The 22,540-nt window shown below is 34.5% G+C and overlaps 1 long non-coding RNA gene across 1 annotated transcript; it reads left to right on the plus strand.

Annotated features, from left to right (window-relative positions):
* The first annotated feature begins 1,255 nt into the window (after window positions 1–1,255).
* On the plus strand, window positions 1,256–2,405 carry LOC111365777. Its single transcript, XR_002697483.1, has 2 exons — window positions 1,256–1,350; window positions 2,027–2,405. It is a non-coding gene; the product is annotated as an uncharacterized LOC111365777 (long non-coding RNA).
* The last annotated feature ends 20,135 nt before the right edge of the window (window positions 2,406–22,540 follow it).

Consider the following 22,540-nt stretch of genomic DNA (forward strand, 5'->3'; position numbering starts at 1 on the left):
ATAAACTAAGGGGCTCAATCAAATATATTGATGCAAACTCTTATTACTACCTTTGATGGCGTTCAATGGAGCCACAAGTTTTATCATCTCTTCTTTTTGAGTTGCTTTCTTTTTTCCCCATTCCGTCTCAGTAATTTAATGAACCATCTTAATATGATTGAATAGGCATATAAAGTTGGATAGGGAAATATGTGATCTTAGACCGGAGATACCACACCTATTCATCTAAGATCATGGGGAATATGTCGAGGAAGCTTTTGAATACTTTCAAGGAAACTATAAAGAAGTTATGAACTTTCCAAATGACAAATTTACACAATCTTATTTAAGTATCAACTACATGAGCGACCATGAGTTGAGAAAATATTATACCATGTAAAATGATGGGATTTGACTGGTTTTGAACTATAGTCACATTGTACTTCATGTTTTGAGATGGAGTAAGTTTACTATTACTACACATTTAGGTTATATATATGCACCCATTATTAGTAAAATATCATGCCAATTAAATCCGACAATTGCAGCCATCGGATAATGACTTACTCAACAACTTAAACTCGAGAATACTATACATGTCATGAAAAAAATCGTATCTATAACCCTCATGTTCAGCAATAAATCTCCTTTTATTGAAACTACTAATAAGTTGCTTCACAATTCAGATAAATTGTACAACACCAGATAATTTTAAGATGATAAAATGATAAATTATTATTTAATCTTATGTAATAAAATGTACCAAACGTATCATAAAATGATTAATATGTGCAAGTCATGGTTTCATGCAGTCTTCCTTACAAGGATGATTTGATCAAGTAAACCCTCTTTTTCTTCATAAACACTATTTACCTTTAAGTCAAACCCTTGATTTAAGTAAATTAGCAAATAATGATCTCTTATCGAAATTATAAATAACTTGTTTGGTTAAGGTAGACTCCGAGATTCTGGACAATTTTAAGTTATAAAAATAAGTTATAAGTTTATTTTAGTGCTCAATTTCTTGCAAGTTATGGTTTTGTGCAGACGTGTGAACAAGTATGGTTTGATTAAGTCAAACTCTATTATTTTAACATTATCTTTGGAGTAGGAAGTCTCACTATCAAATCCTCGGCATGTTACCTAGGATAATTAGTTATGTTAATCTATAATTCTTTAGTGAGGCTTCAACAATTACTCAAATGACCAAATTAGCCCCAAGACTACTATATATATCTCTGTTGTCCCTCACTCTATTCCTCACAAGCACGAAAAACCTCACAACATACACGTAGCAAATGGCAAAATCTCAAATTTCCAAAGTCATTTTCTTTGCCCTTCTCATCTGCTTCCTCCTCATAGCATCCAATGGTAAGAGGTCCTTAGTTCTTCTTCTTCTTCATTTTTTTTTTTTCAAAATAAATGTCTTTTCCAACTTTCGGTCAAGACATCTTGTAGAAAAATTTCATGATGAAGCTACTTTAATTATTGTTTGAAACTAATTTCTAAAAGAATTCTTTTTCAAAAAAACGTTTAGAGGAGGCCATATTGATACATCTCCCTCTAAAAGTTCATCTAAATAGATTTCTTTTGAATGAAATTATCAAACATGTCAAAAATCTTCTTTTGACTTTTAAAAAGTCATGCCAAACGCATTCTTCGTATACAGTACGTGAAACGGCATAACATTTCAATATGCTAAACATGCCATAAGTTTGCTTGGTAGTAAGGATTTTTTTTATTAAAATATTTTAATTTTATAGATAACAAAAGAAAAATTACAAGCAAGAGAGGAAGATGAAGTCAAGACCTCCACCAATTAGAATTCTAATTCGGATTTGATAGCACTTCAACTAAGAAAAAGACATTAAAATTTATTTATCATATTGTGCAGTCTTAATCAGTACCTCGTACTTTATAAAGTTGTTGACATAATTTAAGCATGCATGCGAATGTTGATAAACTTTGCTAATACAGCCTCTCTCTCTCTCTCTCTCTCTCTCTCTCTCTCTCTATATATATATATATATATATATATATATATCAGAGGTGCAGATGGCGGAAGCAAAAGTTTGTTCGAGACTGAGCAAAACATGGTCGGGGTTATGCTTGAACACCGGCAACTGCAACCGGCAATGTAGGAACTGGGAGGGAGCTCTGCACGGAGCTTGCCACAGAAGGGGCTGGGGATTCGCTTGCTTTTGCTACCGTAAATGCTGAGATTATAGCTAAATAATCTCAACTTGCTTGCTTGCTTGATAATATCATGAATAAAAGGTTGCTTATCAGGTCCGCAACCATATATGTATTGGAATAATTTGTACCAAAGTTTGTTTGTGTTTGTTACTGCTTCAACATTTGTATTGCTTCACAAGAAAATGAATGTGTTTTCTTTATCTTTCTAAATAAACTGTCAAATTACAATATTTGTGTATCTCTTCTCATGGGAGACCTCTTAACGTTGAAATCGAAAGTCTACTCTTCTTTAACACGGATTGACTCATTAAGATGAAACTTCAAGACTCTATAAACAATTAGTTCTCTTCTATATACTAAAAAAAAAAGGTTGAACCCCAACTTTAAGGGCCTCCACCGACCTTGCCCTGGGCCATCGTGGAGGAGATAAATCGCAGGATGTGCTTCCAAAAGCCAGGGTGAAAAGCACATGAATAGGCCAAGGCTGTTAACCCATATGGTAACTCTCACTTGCAACAAAGCCAATTCCACCTTCTGGGGAATCGAACTCTGCACACTGCCGCGCTGAGCCCTATCCGCCCTCCCCTTTGCCACTGGGAGATATGCCCTGGGGGCTCTCTTCTATATACTAATTAACACGTTATGCAAAGTGTTCACCCGAGAAGGAACCCTGTTTCTCAACCCCACATTCATGTCCACCAAATGCTCAGTTTTTACACTCAATACCTCATCAGGTGATGCACCATCGAGCAACCAAATCAGGCAATAGAAAAAACATTTCGTAATCTCTGAATCACTACCAATTCTAAGTCTCATCGGCCTATCATTGGTGTATGCAATATGCAGAAATAAAATTCCCAGAAATTCAATATCACACTGATTTCTGAAAGGGTAGGAAATCACTTCCGAGAGAAAATAGTTGGAAATTTCAAGGCTGTGCCCCTTTCATTGAACAACCGAAGGCTTTAAATAGATTATTACAGATAACTAATTGACCCATTAACATGCTAAAAATCAGCTAATTGACCCACTAACATACTAAAAACCAGCAGAAATTAAACCATGAACTAAAAGCTAAATTGCATAACACCCCACATAATGTTGGAATTTTGTATCAAAAATTGTTTGTGACCAATTTTACATAATTATTTAAGTGGAATTCTTAATTTGATGAATGAGAAATTAAGCTAAATGTAAGCCGCTTAATACTTGAAATTGTTGGAAAATTGTATAGAATATTGTGGAATATTCTAGAAAAGAGTTGGATGAGAAGATGTATTTTCATATGAACGGTCATGACCTTTTGCATAATCATTTTCCAATAATTATGAATTCCAAGAGATGTGACTCTTGGTATGTTTGTGTCTTTTGACATATCCTTCCAACTATTATATAAAGAACCCATGTGTTTGAATTTTATAATTCAAGAAACTCATGAAAGTCAATAGATAGTTCCATATCATTCCATTCCATACTTAAAATTTAGTTTGCATAAAACACTTCAATCAAAGTCATGATTATGGTAGAGAAGGAACTCCATTCGAGTTCGTTGGTCAAAGTCTTTTGGAGTGCTCCTATAACTTGACGTGGTCATTGTATCTTAGGAGATAATTGTCGAAAAATCGTTAGCACCGATGCGGAGCAAATTCATCTTAAGGATAAAGTGTCTACCACTTGTCTCGGCCTATCACATCATTTGCATCTCACCTTGATTCTTTCTTTGTATTTAATTTTAGAAAATTAATAACATTCTTTTGATTTCATGTAGGTTTGAAATAAAGAAAGGAAATAATTGAATCTGTCATTTCATCTTCCTAAATTCATTTCGGTAAGACGAAATTGCGTTTCAATTTCGTGAACATAAATGGCATGTTTTGTGAATATAAATATGCACAATATCGGTGTAATTTTTCAACAATCTTAAGATGAATTTTAGTGGTTTTTATTGTGCATTTATATTCCAAAATTTTATTTAGAATTGGCAAATATACCATCAAGTGTATTCTCTACAAATGGTTTATAAATGTTTTTGTATGGAAATAGATGAATTAGCGAGTCAATCTCTGCATTCATGATATTATGGTGGAGTAATTTGGATTTAATAATATGACTACTGTCACATGATTGTGTATAAGTATGAATGATCCTTTTTCGTGAATGATGGGAAAGTGCAAGATTTTGTGACCATTGGTCCACATCTCTTTACTTTTAAATTGTTACCTACATATATGTTGAATTATGTTTGAATATTTGTCTGATCAACCGCCAGCGAATGGACAAACTGCATGAAAAATGTGCATAAGATGTGTATAAATCATTTAACAATTGGAAGATAATGTTACCATGGTGGGTAATGGATAAAAATCATTTACCGGTTAATCTGTCCTTTTGGGTAGTTTCATTTGCCAATATCTATTTGCATTCTTAAACTGAAAATCGAAAATGAACTTTTATGAATTAATTTGGAAGTAGAAGGGACTCCAAATTATTGCATGTGAAATATAGATTCATTAAATACATGTTTAATGCAATTCATGGTTTTGATTGCGATTCATGTAATTAGTAATTTCCTCTCTATTGAAATTATGGAATATGTTTTGACGACTCATTGTATATTTGTAACTGCCATGGGAGGAAATGATTGGAATAATGTGACTTTTCATTTTAAATGCAATGAAATGGTGGACTTATGCATGTGCTTGTGTCCATTGCATCTTTGATTAATTATAAATGGACATTGTGAACCATTTTATATTTTGCAAGTCGATAATTCCAAGTTAAAAATTATGAACGGGCATATAGTTTCATAATTTTGACGTATAAAATTTATTTGTCAATACAATGGCCTATCCCTTGTTTGGAATGATTGAATGAGATGAATTACGTAAGAGTGACAAAATGTGGTTCTGTCCTAATTATTTTAAATTGGAAATTGCTTCCCCAATTATTGAGATATGAAAATATATTATAGAGCACAAATGATATCTATAGTTGGCAGTGGTGCCAAAAATCCTTAAAAATAATGATTGTAAAATGATATTTATTTATAAAGGATAAAAATTATGTTATGCAAAAATGTGAAGAATATCATGAAATATTCTAGGAATAATTTTAAGAGGTGTGTCCTCTTTTAAGCTTGTGTTGTTTGCAAACACAACTTTTCAACTGATAGTTGATTAATTCATTCAAATGTGAATATCGTGAATAAGTTGAAATGTACTTTATTATTTGATGTAAATAATATTATTTGTGAAATGTCACAAATGTGAAAGTTGCACATGGTTGAAGATGTTTAGTCTTCTTCATTGTTAAATTTGACTTCAATCGTGTAACCAATTAAGTTGGTTTATGTTTGGAAAAGCATTGTTGCTCTAGTGATGATCAAATTAATATGGTTGATTGAAGTACAATTTCGAATGGAAAATGATTTTTCATTCACGTGAAACAATGACCACTATTTTGAAAGTACATAGACTTTCATCAAGAATCCAATTCAGATATTATCTAAGTGATAAATGGATTGAACTATGAAAGAGTTGATAATCTCTAAGGTTAAGAATAATCCAAAAATGTGGAGGTTATCATAAATGCTTGAGAACTTATGTGAAAAGTTCAAGTTGTGTGGGTACAATGCCACTACTTGGATATATAGCCCTAATTTAGGAATTGTAGGGGTAACTTAGTTTAAAGTTACACTTTCTTATACCTCTCAAGAAAATGGAAGAGACATCATATAAGTTATGGAAATGTCATCCTCCTTCCGACCAACACTTAAAAGTGTGGGGGTGTTTGGCAAATGTTGAGATTCCTAAGCCCAAATAAATAAAGATTAGTTCTAAAACGGTTGATTGCATATTTATTAGATACGCCAATAACAGTAGTGCATATCGTTTCCTCATATACAAATCTAATGTACACTAGGGTACCATAATTGAGTCAATGAATGTGATATTCTTTGAGAATGTGTTTCCTTGCAAAGATAAGGAAAATGTAAGTTGAATAACAGAACATATGAAACTACAAATGGGTTTTTAAATGAGGAAGAACCAAAGAGCAGTAAGAGGGCTAGAACGTCCACTTCGTTTGACCCAAATTTTCTAACATATATGGTAGAAAATAACCTAAAGACTTCTAAAGAATCAATGTCTATTCTGAAGCACCGCATTGGAAGGAAGCTATCAATAGTGAGATAGATTCCATAATGTAAATTCATTCATACATGAGAATAAGCCTTAGGATGTAAATGGATTAAAACCAGATGGATCCATCGACAAATATAAGACCATATTGGTTGCCAAAATATATAAGCAGGAAGAAGGATTTGACTTCTTTACCCACTCACCCATGACTAGAATCACTTCGATAAGGTTACTAATTGTAACTGTGGCAATACATAACCTTAAGATTATCCAAGTGGATTTGAAATTGGGATTCTTAAATGGTGAGTTAGAAGAAGAGATATACATGGAGCAACCTGAAGGCGTCTCCAAGTGAAAGCCATAAAGTTTGTAATCTTATTGAGTCCTTATATGGATTGAAACAAGCTCCTAAGCAATGACACCAAAAGTTTGATAAAATGATATTGTCAAACAATTTCAAAATAAATGAATGTGACAAGTGTGTATACGTGAAAAATACACCAAATGCTTATGTGATTGTATGTCTATATGTAGACAGTATGTTGGTGATGGACAATAGTCACAAAATAGTACTAAACGCCAAGAAAATGCTTATAAAGCATTACGACATGAAAGATATGGGTGTGACATATGTAATACTAGAGATAAAAATTTCTATAACATCGGAATGAATTGTACTTTCCTAGTCTCATTATGTTGAGAAAATATTTAAAAAGTTTCGAGTATTAGAGGAATGTTCAGAAAAAACCCTATTGACACAAGTCCATACTTGGTCAAAATAAGGGTGTAAAAGCGTGTCACAACTGAGATATTCACAAGTAATTGGCATTCTAATGTATATTACGAACTGCACTCGATTGGATAATGCTTTTGCTGTGAATAAATTTAGTAGATTCATGAGTAATCCAGGCCATGATTATTGGGTGGCATTGATAGAGATCCTTAGGTATTTGAAATACTATGACCTATGGATTACATTTCACAAGATATCCTGAGGTATTGGAAGGATATTGTGATGCGATGATATACAATAAGTCTAAAGTGGATGAAAAGGGATAAAAGCCCTAAAGTGGATTAAATGGAATGAAAGCCAATCATTACGGTTATTTGGATATACAAGAACAATTGGAATATTAGAGAATATTCATAAAGTTCAAATGCATTGTAATGCTTTAATGATGATATTGAATACCCATGTATAAAATCCACTAGTAAATATGATAGTGTAATGGTTTGATAGAAATCCTCCAATCATATTTGGAAATTGATAAAGCTTTAGATAAAGCTAATGAGAAGCATGTAGCTTCATAAGAGTATTTCTTGGTGTTGGCAATGTATATCTATGAAATGAATCGATTGCTGGCTAGCTAAATTTGATAAGATACTAAGTCACGTGTAATGATAAGTCTGGACGACATAATACCATAAGCAGTTGATTTCATTGGTGTAAACTTGTGGATCCATTTATATATGTTAACCAAGAGATCAAGTTTACTGCATATCGAAGGGAATGAGATTAAGCCCACTGAGTAAGAGTCCTTATGATGGTAACCTTACCATGTTGACTGAAAATCTCAAGATCTTAGTTCAAATGGACAACTAATTTATGAGGATTCCATGAAACACTTAGGAAACTAATTTCCTAACTCATTTCTATGATACCAAAGTGCTTTCTTTAAAGTGGTTGGAGGTTAAGATAAACTTTTAGTGATTCCTATATCTAGATTAAGTCAAGTGGAGTAGAGAAGAATACTCTTAATAGGAAATCACCTATGTAAGTGTGAAGTGGGGCCGCTTCAATGTGAATTATTTAAGGTTTGAATTTTTTAAATACTTACAAAACAAAGATGGGTTCAGGGCCAGAATGAACCAAGTCATGAGAATCATGAACGGTTAATGGAGACATTGTGAGTACTATTGTCTTGGTTTATACCAATGGCTGATGGTTCAAGAACATCGCATTCACCATTTAACTAGTAAATCCGATGGTATTTCACTAAGAAAGGTTCAAAGACAGAAGCTACCTTACCTGATGTAGTGTTTTGCTCTCTCTCTCTACCAGTGTCTGCATAGACATTTGCATTAATTTTCATTCATTTGGGGGATTGTTTGAATTTTGTATCGAAAATTGGTTGTGACCAATTTTACATGATTATTTAAGTGAAATTCTTAATTTGGTGAACGAGAAATTAAGCCAAATGTAAGCAGTTTAATACGTAAAATTATTTAAAAATTGTATAAAATATGTGAAATATTCTAGAAAAGAGTTGGATGAAAAAATGTATTTTTATATGAACGATCATGATCTTTGGCATAATCATTTTCCAATAATTATGAATTCCAAGAGATGTGACTCTTGGTATGGTTGTGTCTTTTGACATACATTTTCAACTACTATATATAGACCCCATGTGTTTGAATTTTATAATTCAAGAAATTCATGAAAGTCAATAGATAGTTCCATATCATTCCATTCCATGCTTACACTTTAGTTTGCATAAAACACTTACATCAAAATCATGGTTATAGTAGAGAGAAAACTCCGTTTGAGTTCATTGGTCGAAGTCATTTGGAGTGCTCCTATGGCTTGACGTGGTTGTTGTATCTTGAGAGATGATTGTCGAAAAATCGTTACTACCGATGCGGGACAAATTCATCCTAAGGATAAAATGTCTAACACTTGCCTCGGCCGATCGCATCATTCACATATCACCTTGATTCTTTCTTCGTATTTGATTTTAGAAAGTTAATAACATTCTTTTGATTTCATGTAGGTTTGAAATAAAGAAAGGAAATGATTGAATATTTCGTCTTTCCAGATTCATTTCAGTAAGACGAAATTGCGTTTCGATTTCGTGAACATAAATGACATGTTTTGTGAATATAATATGCACAATATCGGTGTAATTTTCTAACACGTACATCAAGACCCATGTAACCAACTGATATAATGGAGTTTGTGGGAGACTTAATATATTACTGGAGATAAAAATGCAAATAAATTCCACATGTATTTACAAGTCAGCTGCTAGTAGATTCCAACTAAGACCCCAAGTACAAAGAGGACTTAGTCTTGCATCAATCATTTTCCATCTTCACATTCAAGAAAAAAACCCATTGCTCAACCCCACATTCATGTCCACCAAATGCTCAGGTTTTACACTCAACGCCTCATCAGGTGATGCACCATCAGGCAAGAAAAAAACCATTTCGTCTAAATCACTGCTAATTGTAAATCTCATCAGCCTATCACTTTCCATCTTCACATCTACCAACACCAGCACTTCATTATTTGGTTTTCTTGAATTCTCAGAGAGTCATTAAATGGAGGCAGGAGTGACGCAGAATGAACACGTGAGTGACAATAATATGTTCGATGGAGCCACAAGTTTAACCATCTCTTCCTCTTGAGTTGCTTAATTGTTTTCATTTTTTTCTCATTCCGTCTCAGTTAATTAATGAACCATCTGAATATAATTGAATAGGCATATGAAGTTGGATAGGGAAATATGTGATCTTAGACCGGAGATACCACACCTATTCATCTAAGATCGTGGGAAATATGTCGAGGATGCTTTTGAATACTTTCATGCAGACTATAAAGAAGATATGAACTTTCCAAATGACAAATTTACACAATCTCATTTAAGTATCAACTATGTTAGCGAGCATGAGTTATGAAAATGTTATACTGTGTGAAATGATGGGATATGACTGGTTTTTTACTATAGTCCCAAGATTTCATATCGTACTTCATGTTTTGAGATGAAGTCTACTATTATTACACATTTGGGTATATATGTATTCATTATTAGTAAAATAATTACAAATTCTTCTCTTGGAATTTTTCTTGGAAACTTAGGAATTTCTATACTAATGAATAGGAATGGCAAAAATACCCATCAAACTCGATACCCGTGGATCCGCCTTGAACGGGACGAAGATTACTTGCTTAATCAAGTAACTGGGTCAGGTATGGTGCGGGAAATTCCATCCCGAGGTGGTTACAGGTAATAGGGGCCTCGTCCTACCCCATTTAATTTTTTGTTAATAAAGAATTTAATACTTTAAATGAAAAGCTTCACGGATTTTCATTAATTCTAATAAAAGATAGCAAATAAGATTATCTAAGGAATTGATAAATTAACAATAAAAACCTTAGTTTATAAAATGTATTCGAACAATTTAACTTTTTAAAAATTAATTGATTAATTAAAAATTTTAATAGTTATATTATTGTCTTAATTGAATAAATGGGGGCCAATTCAATTATTTACTTATTCATCCACTTGAAATTTTCAAAATAGTCAAAAACTATATAAAAAAATTAAATGGATACATAAACATTGTAATCATCCCATCCTACCCTACTTTAAACGAGTACCGGGGCGAGTAGCGGGTGAAAAAATGCCCGATGGAATGGCGGGCCATTGCCAACCCTACGAATGAATGGAATTTCTTCTCTTGGAATTTTTCTTGGAAACTTTGGAATTAATTACAAATTATATATACCACATAAGTAATCGAACATAGACTTGGGAGACTATTATTACTAGTCAATACAGAAAGGTCTACGTGGAGACCTCATATGCATACATATGGCGAGCACCTAAAAATTAGTGCATAAGGGAATAACGTCCGAAGCTTTAAAGGAAGTGCCGAGCTCATTGCACTAAGTTGATCCGAGGTGGTTCGTTTTCCGCTATCGAACCACTCTACTATCCGAAGTCCTGGACAAACAGAAGAGGGTCGGACAAGCGCATCTCCAGAGTTGACTGATGTGACGTGCGCAGTTAATAAGTGTCAGGAATGTCAGCTTAGCTTATAGAGTGGTTGATTTCTTGTCAAAAGTCTATCAATGTAATTAATAGATGACATGGTTGATGTAACAGTTAGGGTCGACAGATCAGGCCACATGCATCCAATCCTACGGTGACCATGTTGGCCTGATCACTATAAATAGGAAATTCTTGTATCAATTCAGAGAGCTTGGAAAAATACAGTGAATGAAATAATATACTTGCATTGTTCACAATTCACCTTCTTCCACAAACATTCATATTTACAGTAGAAATACTGTATAATACATCCACGTGTATATTATCTTGTATCAGCACCTGTCGACCATTTTTGAGGGTCAACAGGTAGTAAGGATTCGATAGCACTTCAACTAAGAAAAGTACGTCAAAATTTATTTATCATATTGTGCAGTCTTATTAAGTAAAAGTTGATGACATAATTTAAGCATGCATGCAAATGCTGGTAAACTTAGCTAATACAGCCTCTCTCTCTCTCTCTCTCTCTCTCTCTCTCTCTCTCTCTCTCTCTCTCTGTGTTTGGCAGTGCAGGAACTGAGAGAGGGCTCAACGTGGAGCTTGCCATAGGAGGGGCTGGGGATTTGCTTGCTTTTGCTACGGTAAATGATGAGATTAATCTCCTACATACTTTTTATCTACTTTTAAGTAAAATGAATAATATGTTGCTAGTTGTTTAGTAACTATATACGTATTGAAATCACTTCCGCCGACGTGTTTGTACTTGTTACAGCTTCAGCTTTTGTATTGCTTCAAAATAAACTCAACGTTTGTTTCAAATTATTTATGTGTGAAGGAATCCTTTGAATTCGTCAATGATTTGTTTGTGTTCCATGGTTTTTAAACACATTGCGCTTCTTTTTTTTTTTTTTTTTTTTTTTTTTTTTATCTTAGAACTTTATTTTGAAAAATATTTAATTGAAAAATTACAAATTCTTATTGACAACAAGCTTACAATTTCATGGATAAAAGGTTCTTTTACAAGTAATGGCATTTATTTTGATGAAGCGATGTGTAAGAATTGCAGACAAACACATGATGGATAAATAAATGATATTTTTGAATTTAGGTTTATAATAAAATTGGAGAAAAATCTATTAAAACCAAGGATAGTGTAGCCGCAGCCTTCTATAAAAACCTAATTCCTGATATAAATAAAAATAGCATTAATAATCCCGAACTCTTAATAACTTATAAAATTGACCATTATTAATAAAAATAAATTGTCTTGTGCTGCATCTCATAGTTAGTTCTATGATATCTAACAACAAATGTTAACCAACCTTTTTGTTGTAATGAAATTTTCTAGAAATATTATTTTCATTTTAAAACATCAATAAAACCATATCGGTTAATCAAAATTATCATTTACAAAAATGATGTCTTCACGGACACATTTTTTTATTTTGTCAGCAAATATTTTCATTGGCGAGCCTTTCTGCCCAAATGAAAATAGCAAACCTTTCGTCAAATATTAAACATTACTCTTACTCAAAGATAACAAAAAGTACCATATGCTAAAAGGACACAAAAATATTAACAATATGTTTTTGTCTTCAAAAACAAAAAAACAAAAAAAAACAAAAAAAAACAAAAACAAAAACAAAAACATTGACACTCTAAATTCTTAATAGAACTAGTGAGATGCCCTTGCAAGGTATGTGTTATAATGTAGTTGGCTACGTAATAGCGTAGACATAAAAAAGAAAATTATGTTAAGTAGTTACATTAAACTTTAAGTACCAGAATACACCAAGGATTGGAAAGGAATTTATAATGAACTTTTCATTCATTTCAAAACCCAATCTAAAACTTCTTATTTGTTTTCTTGTTCCGCAATATCCATTCGTACAATCAAAATAGAATTTTCTACTTCTAAAAAATATTTGCATCCATATTCAGTTTTATCCGTAGGGAAAATAAATAAAATATCAAATTGTTTTAACTCACCATACTGTTTAAACTGTTCAACTCCTCTTTGTTCTCCTAACCCCAATAGAAGGTCATGGATTATTTGGAAAATAAAAACACGAAAAAGAGCCAAAAAATTTTCAACTGGAGATTAAGACTCTTATATTATAATGGGGAAATAAACAACCTAGAAGAACGGCCCGAGAAATTGGGCTCGGGGGGGGGGGGCGCGGGGGGGGGGGGGGGGGGGGGGGGAGTAAAATTAAACATCAGTTAAAAACGAGTAAAAGATCTGTAAAATTCTTGGACATATCTATGAATTTGACTTCATGAAAATGAGATTTCTAGAAAATATGTCAGAAAACCTAAGATATCATATAAATGCAACTATGTTTACCGATTAGTTCAAAGTAAGAGCGGTAAGTGGCAGTAGTACTATCCCTTTTGATAAAGCGATGAATTGGAGCGTCTCAGGGGTCTAGACAATTGCAATTATACATAAAAACAAGACAAACATACATAATGCACTACCTATCATGAATTCGTATCTAAAATCCACGTGTTCAGCATTTAATCGCCTATTATTGAAACTACTAATGAGTTGCCTCACAATTCAGACGTACAACACTGGATAATTTTAAGATGATGAAACGATAAATTATTATTTTATCTTATCTAATACAATGTACCAAACGTATCATAAAAATGATGTTCTTATATGTGCAAGTCATGGTTTCATGCAGTCTTGCTAACAAGCAAGATTTGATTAATTCAACCCCTTTTTTCTTCGGAAACATTATTTACCTATAAGTTAAACCCTTGATTTAAGTAAATTAGCAAATAATGATCTCTTATCAAAATTATTAATAACTTGTTTGGTTAAGGTAGAGACTGAGATTCCAAACAATTTCAAGTTATAAAAATAAGTTAAAAGTTAGTTGTAGTGCTCAATTTCGTGCGAGATATGGTTTCATGGGGTCATATGAGCAAGTATGGTTTGATTAAGTCAAACGCTCTATTTAATTGCATAAATTATATTTTTTACATTTTCTTTGGAGTAGGAAGTTTCACTATCAAATCCTCGTCATGTTACCAAGTATAATTAGTTATATTGATCTATAATTCTTTAGTGACACTTCAAAAATTACTCAAATGACCAAATTAGCCCCATGACTTATATATATATATATATATATATATATCTCTGTTGTCACTCCCTATTCCTCACAAGCACGATAAACCTCACAACATGCATATTGTAGCAAATGGCAAAATCTCAAATTTCCAAACTCATTTTCTCTGCCCTTCTCATCTGCTTCCTCCTTATAGCATCCAACGGTAAGAAGTCTTTAGTTCAATTTTTTTTTCTTTTTTTTTTCAGAATAAATGTCTTTTTCAACTTTTGGTCAAGACTACTTCTTGTTGAAAAATTTCATGATGAAATTGAAGTTGCCTTAATTATTGTTTGAAACTAATTACTAAAGAGTTCTCTTTCAAAAAACCTTTAGAGGAGGCCATATTGATACACCTACCTCTAAAAGTTCTTTTAAATAAATTATCAAACAGGTTCAAAATCTGCTTTTGGATTCAAAATCTTCTTTTGACTTTTTAAAAGTCACGCCAAACGTGGCCTTCGTAGATAGTACATGAAATAGCGTAACATTTCAATATACTTAACATGCTGTAAGTTTTCGTGGTAGTAAGGATTATTTCTTTAAAATATTTCAATTTTATAGATAATAAAAGAAAAATTACAAAAAGAGGAAGAAGAAGTCAAGAACTCCACCAATTAGAATTCTAATCTATTCTAATTGGTATTAAGGATTTGATAGCACTTCAGCTAAGAAAAATACATCGAAATTTATTTATCATAATGTGCTGTCTTATTCAGAAAAAGTTGATGACAAAATTTAAGCATGCATGCAAATGTTGGTAAACTTAGTTAATACGGCTTCTCTCTCTCTCTGTGTGTGTATATATACATATATGTATATGTAGATGTGCAGATTGTGGAAGATAAAGTCTGTTCAAGGCTGAGCAGGACGTGGTCGGGAATTTGCTTGAATACTGGCAACTCTGATCGGCAGTGCAGGAATTGGGAGAGGGCTCAACACGGAGCTTGCCATAGGAGGGGCTGGGGATTTGCTTGCTTTTGCTACCGTAAATGCTGAGATTAATTTCCTACATACTTTCTGTCTACTTTTAAGTAAAATGAATAATAAGTTGCCAGTAGTTTAGCAACTATTTATGTACTGAGATCACTTCCACCAATGTGTTTGCGCTTGTTACTGCTTCAGCTTTTATATTGCTTGAAAACAAACTCAACGTTTGTTTCAAATTATTAATGTGTGAAGGAATCTTTAGAAGTTGTCAATAGTTTGTTAGTGTTCCTTGGTTTTTAATATAGTGTGTATTCTTTTTTATCATAGAACTTTTTTTTGAAAAATATTCATTTGGAAAATTACAAATTCTTATTGACAACAAGCTTACAATTTCATGGATAAAATGTTCTTTTACAACTAATGGTATTTATTTTGACGAAGCAATGTGGAAGAATTGAAGACAAACACAGGATGGATAAATAAATGATATTTTTGAATTGAGGTTTATAATTAAATTGGAGAAAATCTATTAAAACCAAGGATGGTGTGGCCGCATCCTCCTATAAAAACCTAATTCCTTATCTAAGTAAAAATAGCATTAATAATCCCTAACTCTTAACAACTTATAAAATTGACCATTATTAATAAAAAAATAAAATGTCTTGTGCTGCATCTCATAGTTATTTCTATGATATTTAGCAAAGTGTTAACCATCATTTTTGTTGCAATAAAATTTTCTAGAAATATTGGTTTCATTTTAAAACATCAGTACAACCATATTGGTTAGTCAAAATTATCATTTAACGGCAAAACTAGGACAACACCAACAAAAAGATGTTGTCTTCACGTACAAACTTTATTTTATTTTATTTTTGTCATTAAAGATTTTCATTGACGAGCCTTTTTGCCTGAAATATTGTAGTTCGACCCAATTAACACCTAGAGGGGGTGAATAGGTGTTTATGCGAAATTTTCTTTTTCAATCAATTAATAATTGCAACATGTCACAAAAATTAATTTGTCCACATTAGTTCACATGCTTTACTATCTTATATTTGAATATCGGTCTTAAATTATTTACAAAAAGATAAATAACACAATTGTTTGATGACGGAGAAACCCCAATGTGGGTAAAACTCTACGCCCAAGCCAGTAGGAATCCACTATAAATGAAAACGAAACTTACAATCAGTCAGACTCAATCTACACTTGTTTTTCTGACATCCTGACCATAATTTCCTCAAAACCTTCCTGGAATGCATGATTCTGCACCAACTCCCGGCACCTAGCCCTCCTGGATTGCTTGCTGCACTAATTACTGGCTCTTGATTTTGTCTATCTCCTCTGAATTCAAGAGAACCGCCTGTTCTCTAATGATCGGGACTTCGATCTCCTTCCTCGATCTCCAAGAATCAACAAAGGCTTTAAAAGGTTGTGTTGTGGTGTTTGGTGAATGTTGGTTTGATATTTTTTATGTAATTGCTCAAATCAAATATGGGTTTGAATACGAGAATCAAAGTGTGGAGAGTTTTCTTCAATTTCAATCCCTTGAGAGCACAAATGACAATCGGCGCAATTTTTCTTATATTCACTGTATTTGGTTATTTTGGTCGGGTTAAAATGTCGAAAAAAAGAAAATAGGGTTTTATAGATAACATTGTCGCTCGAGCGAAAAGCGAGCAACGCTATTTCGCTCGAGCGAAGTGAGGGCGATAAACGAGCGACGACCTTTCTGTTTTTGTTGCTCAAGCGACCACTTAGCGAACAGCTAGCGAAACTTCAACGACACATCTTGCCCTACTTCATAGCTCAAACCCTAGCACACTTTGTCAAAATTGCAACTGAGTCCCTCATCTTTTACACATGTACACAATGACCTCTAACCTTTAACTATTGACAAATTGACCCCAAACTTTTGAACATTTACAATTTTACCATTTTGTTCATAGAATAGCCAGCATGAAATCTAACAAAGTCCCCCTTTGACATTCTAAGACAAAACCAAATTACAGTAGCATGAACTACAATGACAGTCCAATACACTGACTCAACTCACTGTTGTCTTGTCATCTTTCAACCTGTTTCCTAAAATCACAGCTCGCATACCCAGTGTAAAAGCACGAGAAATAGTAATATAAGTAAACATAAAAGATAAAGAGTCATTAATAGCCACAACATTGTACCAATATGCTAGATTAAGAGATAATATCAATGTAAGTCAAACCACCAAAAAACATACATAAATAGTGCAAAAAGATAAAGAGTCATGAATAGCCACAACATTGTACCAATATGCTAGATTAAGAGATAATATCAATGTAAGTCAAACCATCAAAAATATACATCAATAGTGCAAAACATCAACACATAATCTAGCAAAAAATATCAATAGGACATTATCAAAGTACTTTATCATTACAAATACCAAAAATTAGCACACCCACTACCCCTTTTTTGTCACAAATGGCAAGGGGAACCCTAAGCAACTAAGCAGGACCATCATCTCCGCCATCCACATCCTCAGAATCCTCAGCCTTAGACTCATAACCTCAATGCTAGTACATCCACCGAATACCGCGCTGAACAAGAGCAATAGCCCGCCGCAATGTAGCAAACTCTATAGTATGATGATCGAAAGCAGCTCGTAAATAAGTAATGTCGACCATCATGCGGGTCTGCTTCTCAATGAGAATCGACATCTGACTCATAAGTGTGACAGTGGGGTCAGCAGGAATAATAGCCGGAGCAGGCGGGGTGGAAGAAGAGGGAATATCTGAAGTGGACGGAGGAACATTGAAAGGAGGCGAAGGAAAGCTGAAAGATCAGCAAGTAAAACACCAAAAGGATCAGCGAGCACTGTCGGGTCGACAGGCTCAGCTGGCTCAATAGGAGCAGATGCAGAAGCAGAAGAAGTGACATGTGACCTACTTTTAGAGATGCTTGTGTGCCATATGGGACGAAGCACTCGTCGTGAGACCCCATCGGGAAATGAAGCCCCAAGTGATGTCACCAAGCGGTGGATCAAGCAAGCATAAGGAAGATCAATCCGATGACCAGAAGTGCAAAAGGTACGCAGAATGTGCTGAAAATGAAGGTAGGTAGGTCAATCGAATCCCCATGCAGCAAAGCAAAAAGAAACCTCGCCTTTTCCATAGGTAGGGAAGAAGTGCGAGAGACAGGCCATAAATTCGTACACACAATGCGCAACAAAAACTGCCTATCAGTGGGGAGCAAACCAATGCGGATCGCCTCAGGCCCACCTCATAAAGGGCTATTAAACAGAGTGGACCAAACTAGAGAGTCGACCGGAATAGAATCAGCCAAGAGATATAGGTAAACGGGGTGAATGACCTGGGAAACATGTATGGAACTGGAAATAACATCTGGTGAAATCCTAAAGGTTTGACCTCGAAGGAACACCGGAAGGACGAACCACTAATGTCATGGATGTTCACATAGAATTCCTAAACAAGAAGACTAGGCTGGGGATTTAACCCAATCAACAAGGATTCCCAACCTCAAGAAGTAAAGATAACTGTTACATCAGGGGATAGGTCGAATAGAGTGACCTCAGGTTCTACTAGGATAGGACGACGAGAAAACTGACTCCCAAATACATCTTGAGCAGTAGAGGAAATGAATCTTGAATGACTAAACGAAGCTAATCCACTACTAGGAGGAGTTGTAGTCCTAGCCTTCTTAGGTGCCATCTGCAATGCGAGATGTAGAAAATAAATCAGTCCTCAAGAAAAACTAATTTATGGAGACATATGACTGTACAAGTCCTAAAGTTCAATCACACACAGACATGCAAATCGATGCAAGAGTGGTGCACAAATGGTAAGCATGCAAGCCCGAGGTAACACATGTCCCTACAGCCGGAGGACAATGACCAAGACGTAAGTGACATGAACTAGATGTGAACAAGAACGGCTGCAGGACGGAAGGCACCTACTGTAGGGATGAGTGTCAACACCAAAACCAATAGGTGCCGACCCAAAGTAAGGACCAAAATGACATAACAAGGGTCCAGACACCAATCACACGCGAGGAATGACACAATGGGCAAGGGAAGTAGGGTTGTGGATATGAGACATTTCATCGAACACCTTACAGGCATTTGAAACACAAGGAAGATAACCTACAAATGCAATAAGGCAGTAGACACCCAACATATCTTAACAACACCATCGACCCAGCATTCAAGAAACACCCAATCTCAAAATTTCCAAATGGCGAAGAAAAAAACAAACAAACGGGTTAAGCGATGCACTTACCAATTGGGAACAAGGAAACACCAATGAATGCACACAAGGATGAGGAATTGAAGCCCCACACGAATGAAATGAAGTGCAAATCGACCGAAGAGGGTCGTCGCGAGAGAAAATGCGAGAGAGAGATGATAAAAAAATGAAAAAAAAATGACCCGGAACCTTTCGTGAGAAAATTAAAAGTCTAGCTATCGCACATCGAACGACAAGACACTGATTTTGTCACTCGAGCGAGCGAAGGGAAAATGTCAAAAATAGCACTTAAATTGAAAATTTTAAAAGTTAGCCTCAGGTTCAAAACTTTGCAAAGTAACAGCACTTCAAAAATTTTCAAAAATAGCACATTTTTCAGAAATTTGAATTTTGACCCCAATTTTTTTTTAATTTAAGATACATGAACAGTGCAGAGGCAATTGGTCCAATCAAAGGCAATAGATCACAAATACGGTATGCAAAGTGATTAGAAAATGTTTCCCCACACACCGGGACCAAGTACAGATGGAGTAAATTATATATGTGACCCCTCGTGAAATGAACCACTCATTCCAAGGAAGTAAAACACAAAAAACAAAAGGGTTAAGCGATGCACTTACCAATTGGGAACAAGGAAACACCAATGAATGCACACAAGGATGAGGAATTGAAGCCCCACATGAATGAAATGAAGTGCAAATCGACCAAAGAGGGTCGTCGCGAGAGAAAATGCGAGAGAGAGATGATAAAAAATGAAAAAAAAATGACCCGGAACCTTTCGTGAGAAAATTAAAAGTCTAGCTATCGCACATCGAACGACAAGACACTGATTTTGTCACTCAAGCGAGCGAAGGGAAAATGTCAAAAATAGCACTTAAATTGAAAATTTTAAAAGTTAGCCTCAGGTTCAAAACTTTGCAAAGTAACAGCACTTCAAAAATTTTCAAAAATAGCACATTTTTCAGAAATTTGAATTTTAACCCCAATTTTTTTTAATTTAAGATACATGAACAGTGCAGAGGCAATTGGTCCAATCAAAGGCAATAGATCACAAATACGGTATGCAAAGTGATTAGAAAATGTTTCCCCACACACCGGGACCAAGTACAGATGGAGTAAATTATATATGTGACCCCTCGTGAAATGAACCACTCATTCCAAGGAAGTAAAACTCAAAACCTTAAATTTGTGAGAAGAGATAGTCAAATCACCACGTAGGAGTCAACGTTTAAACATTTGAAGGTCAAATCTAATGCCACTAGGACCTATACTTCGTTAAAATATGGTGTAAAACTGTTCTTTCTCTCCCTGACATTAAGGACCACCATTTTTTTTTTATCTTAGGTGCAATCCCATCTTCATTAAGGTACTAAGAAGACCCCTATAATGAGTGTTTGGTTGGTAACTCCCAAACCAATTGGCTTTAGGGCACTAGGTTATGAGAAACCCCTCAGACTTAATTGTTCGAGTCATCTAGGCTCCGAATATAGTATAAGATGTGATATAATAAATATATTGTGGAAACACTCGAGGGTACACCAGAAGTTAGGTCATCTAGTCCAACATCAAATCAAATCCAATGTCTACTCAATGACAGGTGATAGTCATCCCAAATCTCACACATGCGATCAAGACTCACTCACACGGTCCTTGTGTGTGTTGTGCAAATATAATATGAAGTGAGATATACTAAGTACTCCATACAAACTCAAGATAAGGGATGGGAATTAGAAACTAATCATTGGTAGAATGCACATTTGATTTCAAATTGCAACTCCGAGTGAATAATTACAATGCAAAAATGACACGTGATGATCAATCCCCCCTTTTATTATTATTATTATTATTATTATTATTATTATTATTATTATTATAATTATTATTATTATTATTATTTTAAATGAAAGACATATGCAAATGAACAAAAATAGGCAACGTAATGAATGCAGAAAAGAATGCATGCATCTATGAAGACAATCAGGGAGGAATATAGATGCCAACATCCTTCCTAAGTGATTCGAATCTAAACCCTTCTAGAGGTTTAGTGAACAGATCGACAAGTTGATTTTCAGTAGAGATGTGTTCGAGTGATATCACATTGGACTCAACTAGCTCTCGAATAAAGTGATGACAAATGTCAATGTGTTTGGTCTTAGAATGCTGAATATGATTTTTTGATATGTTGATAGCACTAGTATTGTCATAGAAAATAGTCATAGTACCCTGATTTATCCCATAGCCACTCAGCATTTGCTTCATCCAAAGCAGTTGAGTGCGACAGCTACCAATTACAATGTATTCTGCCTCGGCTGTGGACAAGGAGACTGAGTTTTGTTTCTTACTAATCCATGAGACAAGATTAGAACCAACATAGAAACATCCACCCGAGGTACTTTTCTATCATTGGCATTTTTGGCCCAATCGGCATCAGAATAGCCGGCTAGTTCTAGATTGGACTCTCTGGAATACAAGATCTTACGATCTACTGTCCCATTGACATATCTAATAATGCGCCTCACTACACCTAGATGGGACTCCTTAGGATCAGCTTGAAATCTGGCACATACTTCAACACTGAACTCTATGTCAGGTCTACTGGCTATAAGATATAGTAGACTGCCTATCATAATACACAGTCTAATCAACACTCTTGCCTGTAGGATCATGTCAAATAGGTGTCCTTGTGTGTTTCTTACTGTCCAAGACAAATCTCTTCACAAGGTCTTCGGCATATTTTGATTGAGAGATAAGCAGCCCACAATCAGTTTACTTTACTTGAAGACCAAGGAAGTAACTTAGCTCTTCAGCCATGCTCATTTCAAATTCTTGTTTCATGCATTCAGCAAATTCAAGAGCAAGAGAGTCAATGGAGGAACCAAAGATGATGTCGTCGACATAGATCTGAGCTACAATGATAATTTCTTCAATATGTCTAGTGAATAAGGTTTTGTCAGCACCACCTCATGAGAATCCATGCTCAACGAAGTAAGTGGTAAGTCTATCGTACCAAGCTCTAGGAGCTTGTTTCAAACCATACAGTGCTTTATTGAGTTTGTAGACATAATGAGGAAACTTAGGATCAATGAATCCTTTCGGTTGTTCAACATACGCCTCTTCTTGAAGTATTCCATTTAAGAATGCACTCTTGACATCCA

Source organism: Olea europaea, chromosome 17 (assembly GCF_002742605.1).
Source record: "Olea europaea var. sylvestris chromosome 17, O_europaea_v1, whole genome shotgun sequence".
NCBI lineage: Eukaryota > Viridiplantae > Streptophyta > Magnoliopsida > Lamiales > Oleaceae > Olea > Olea europaea.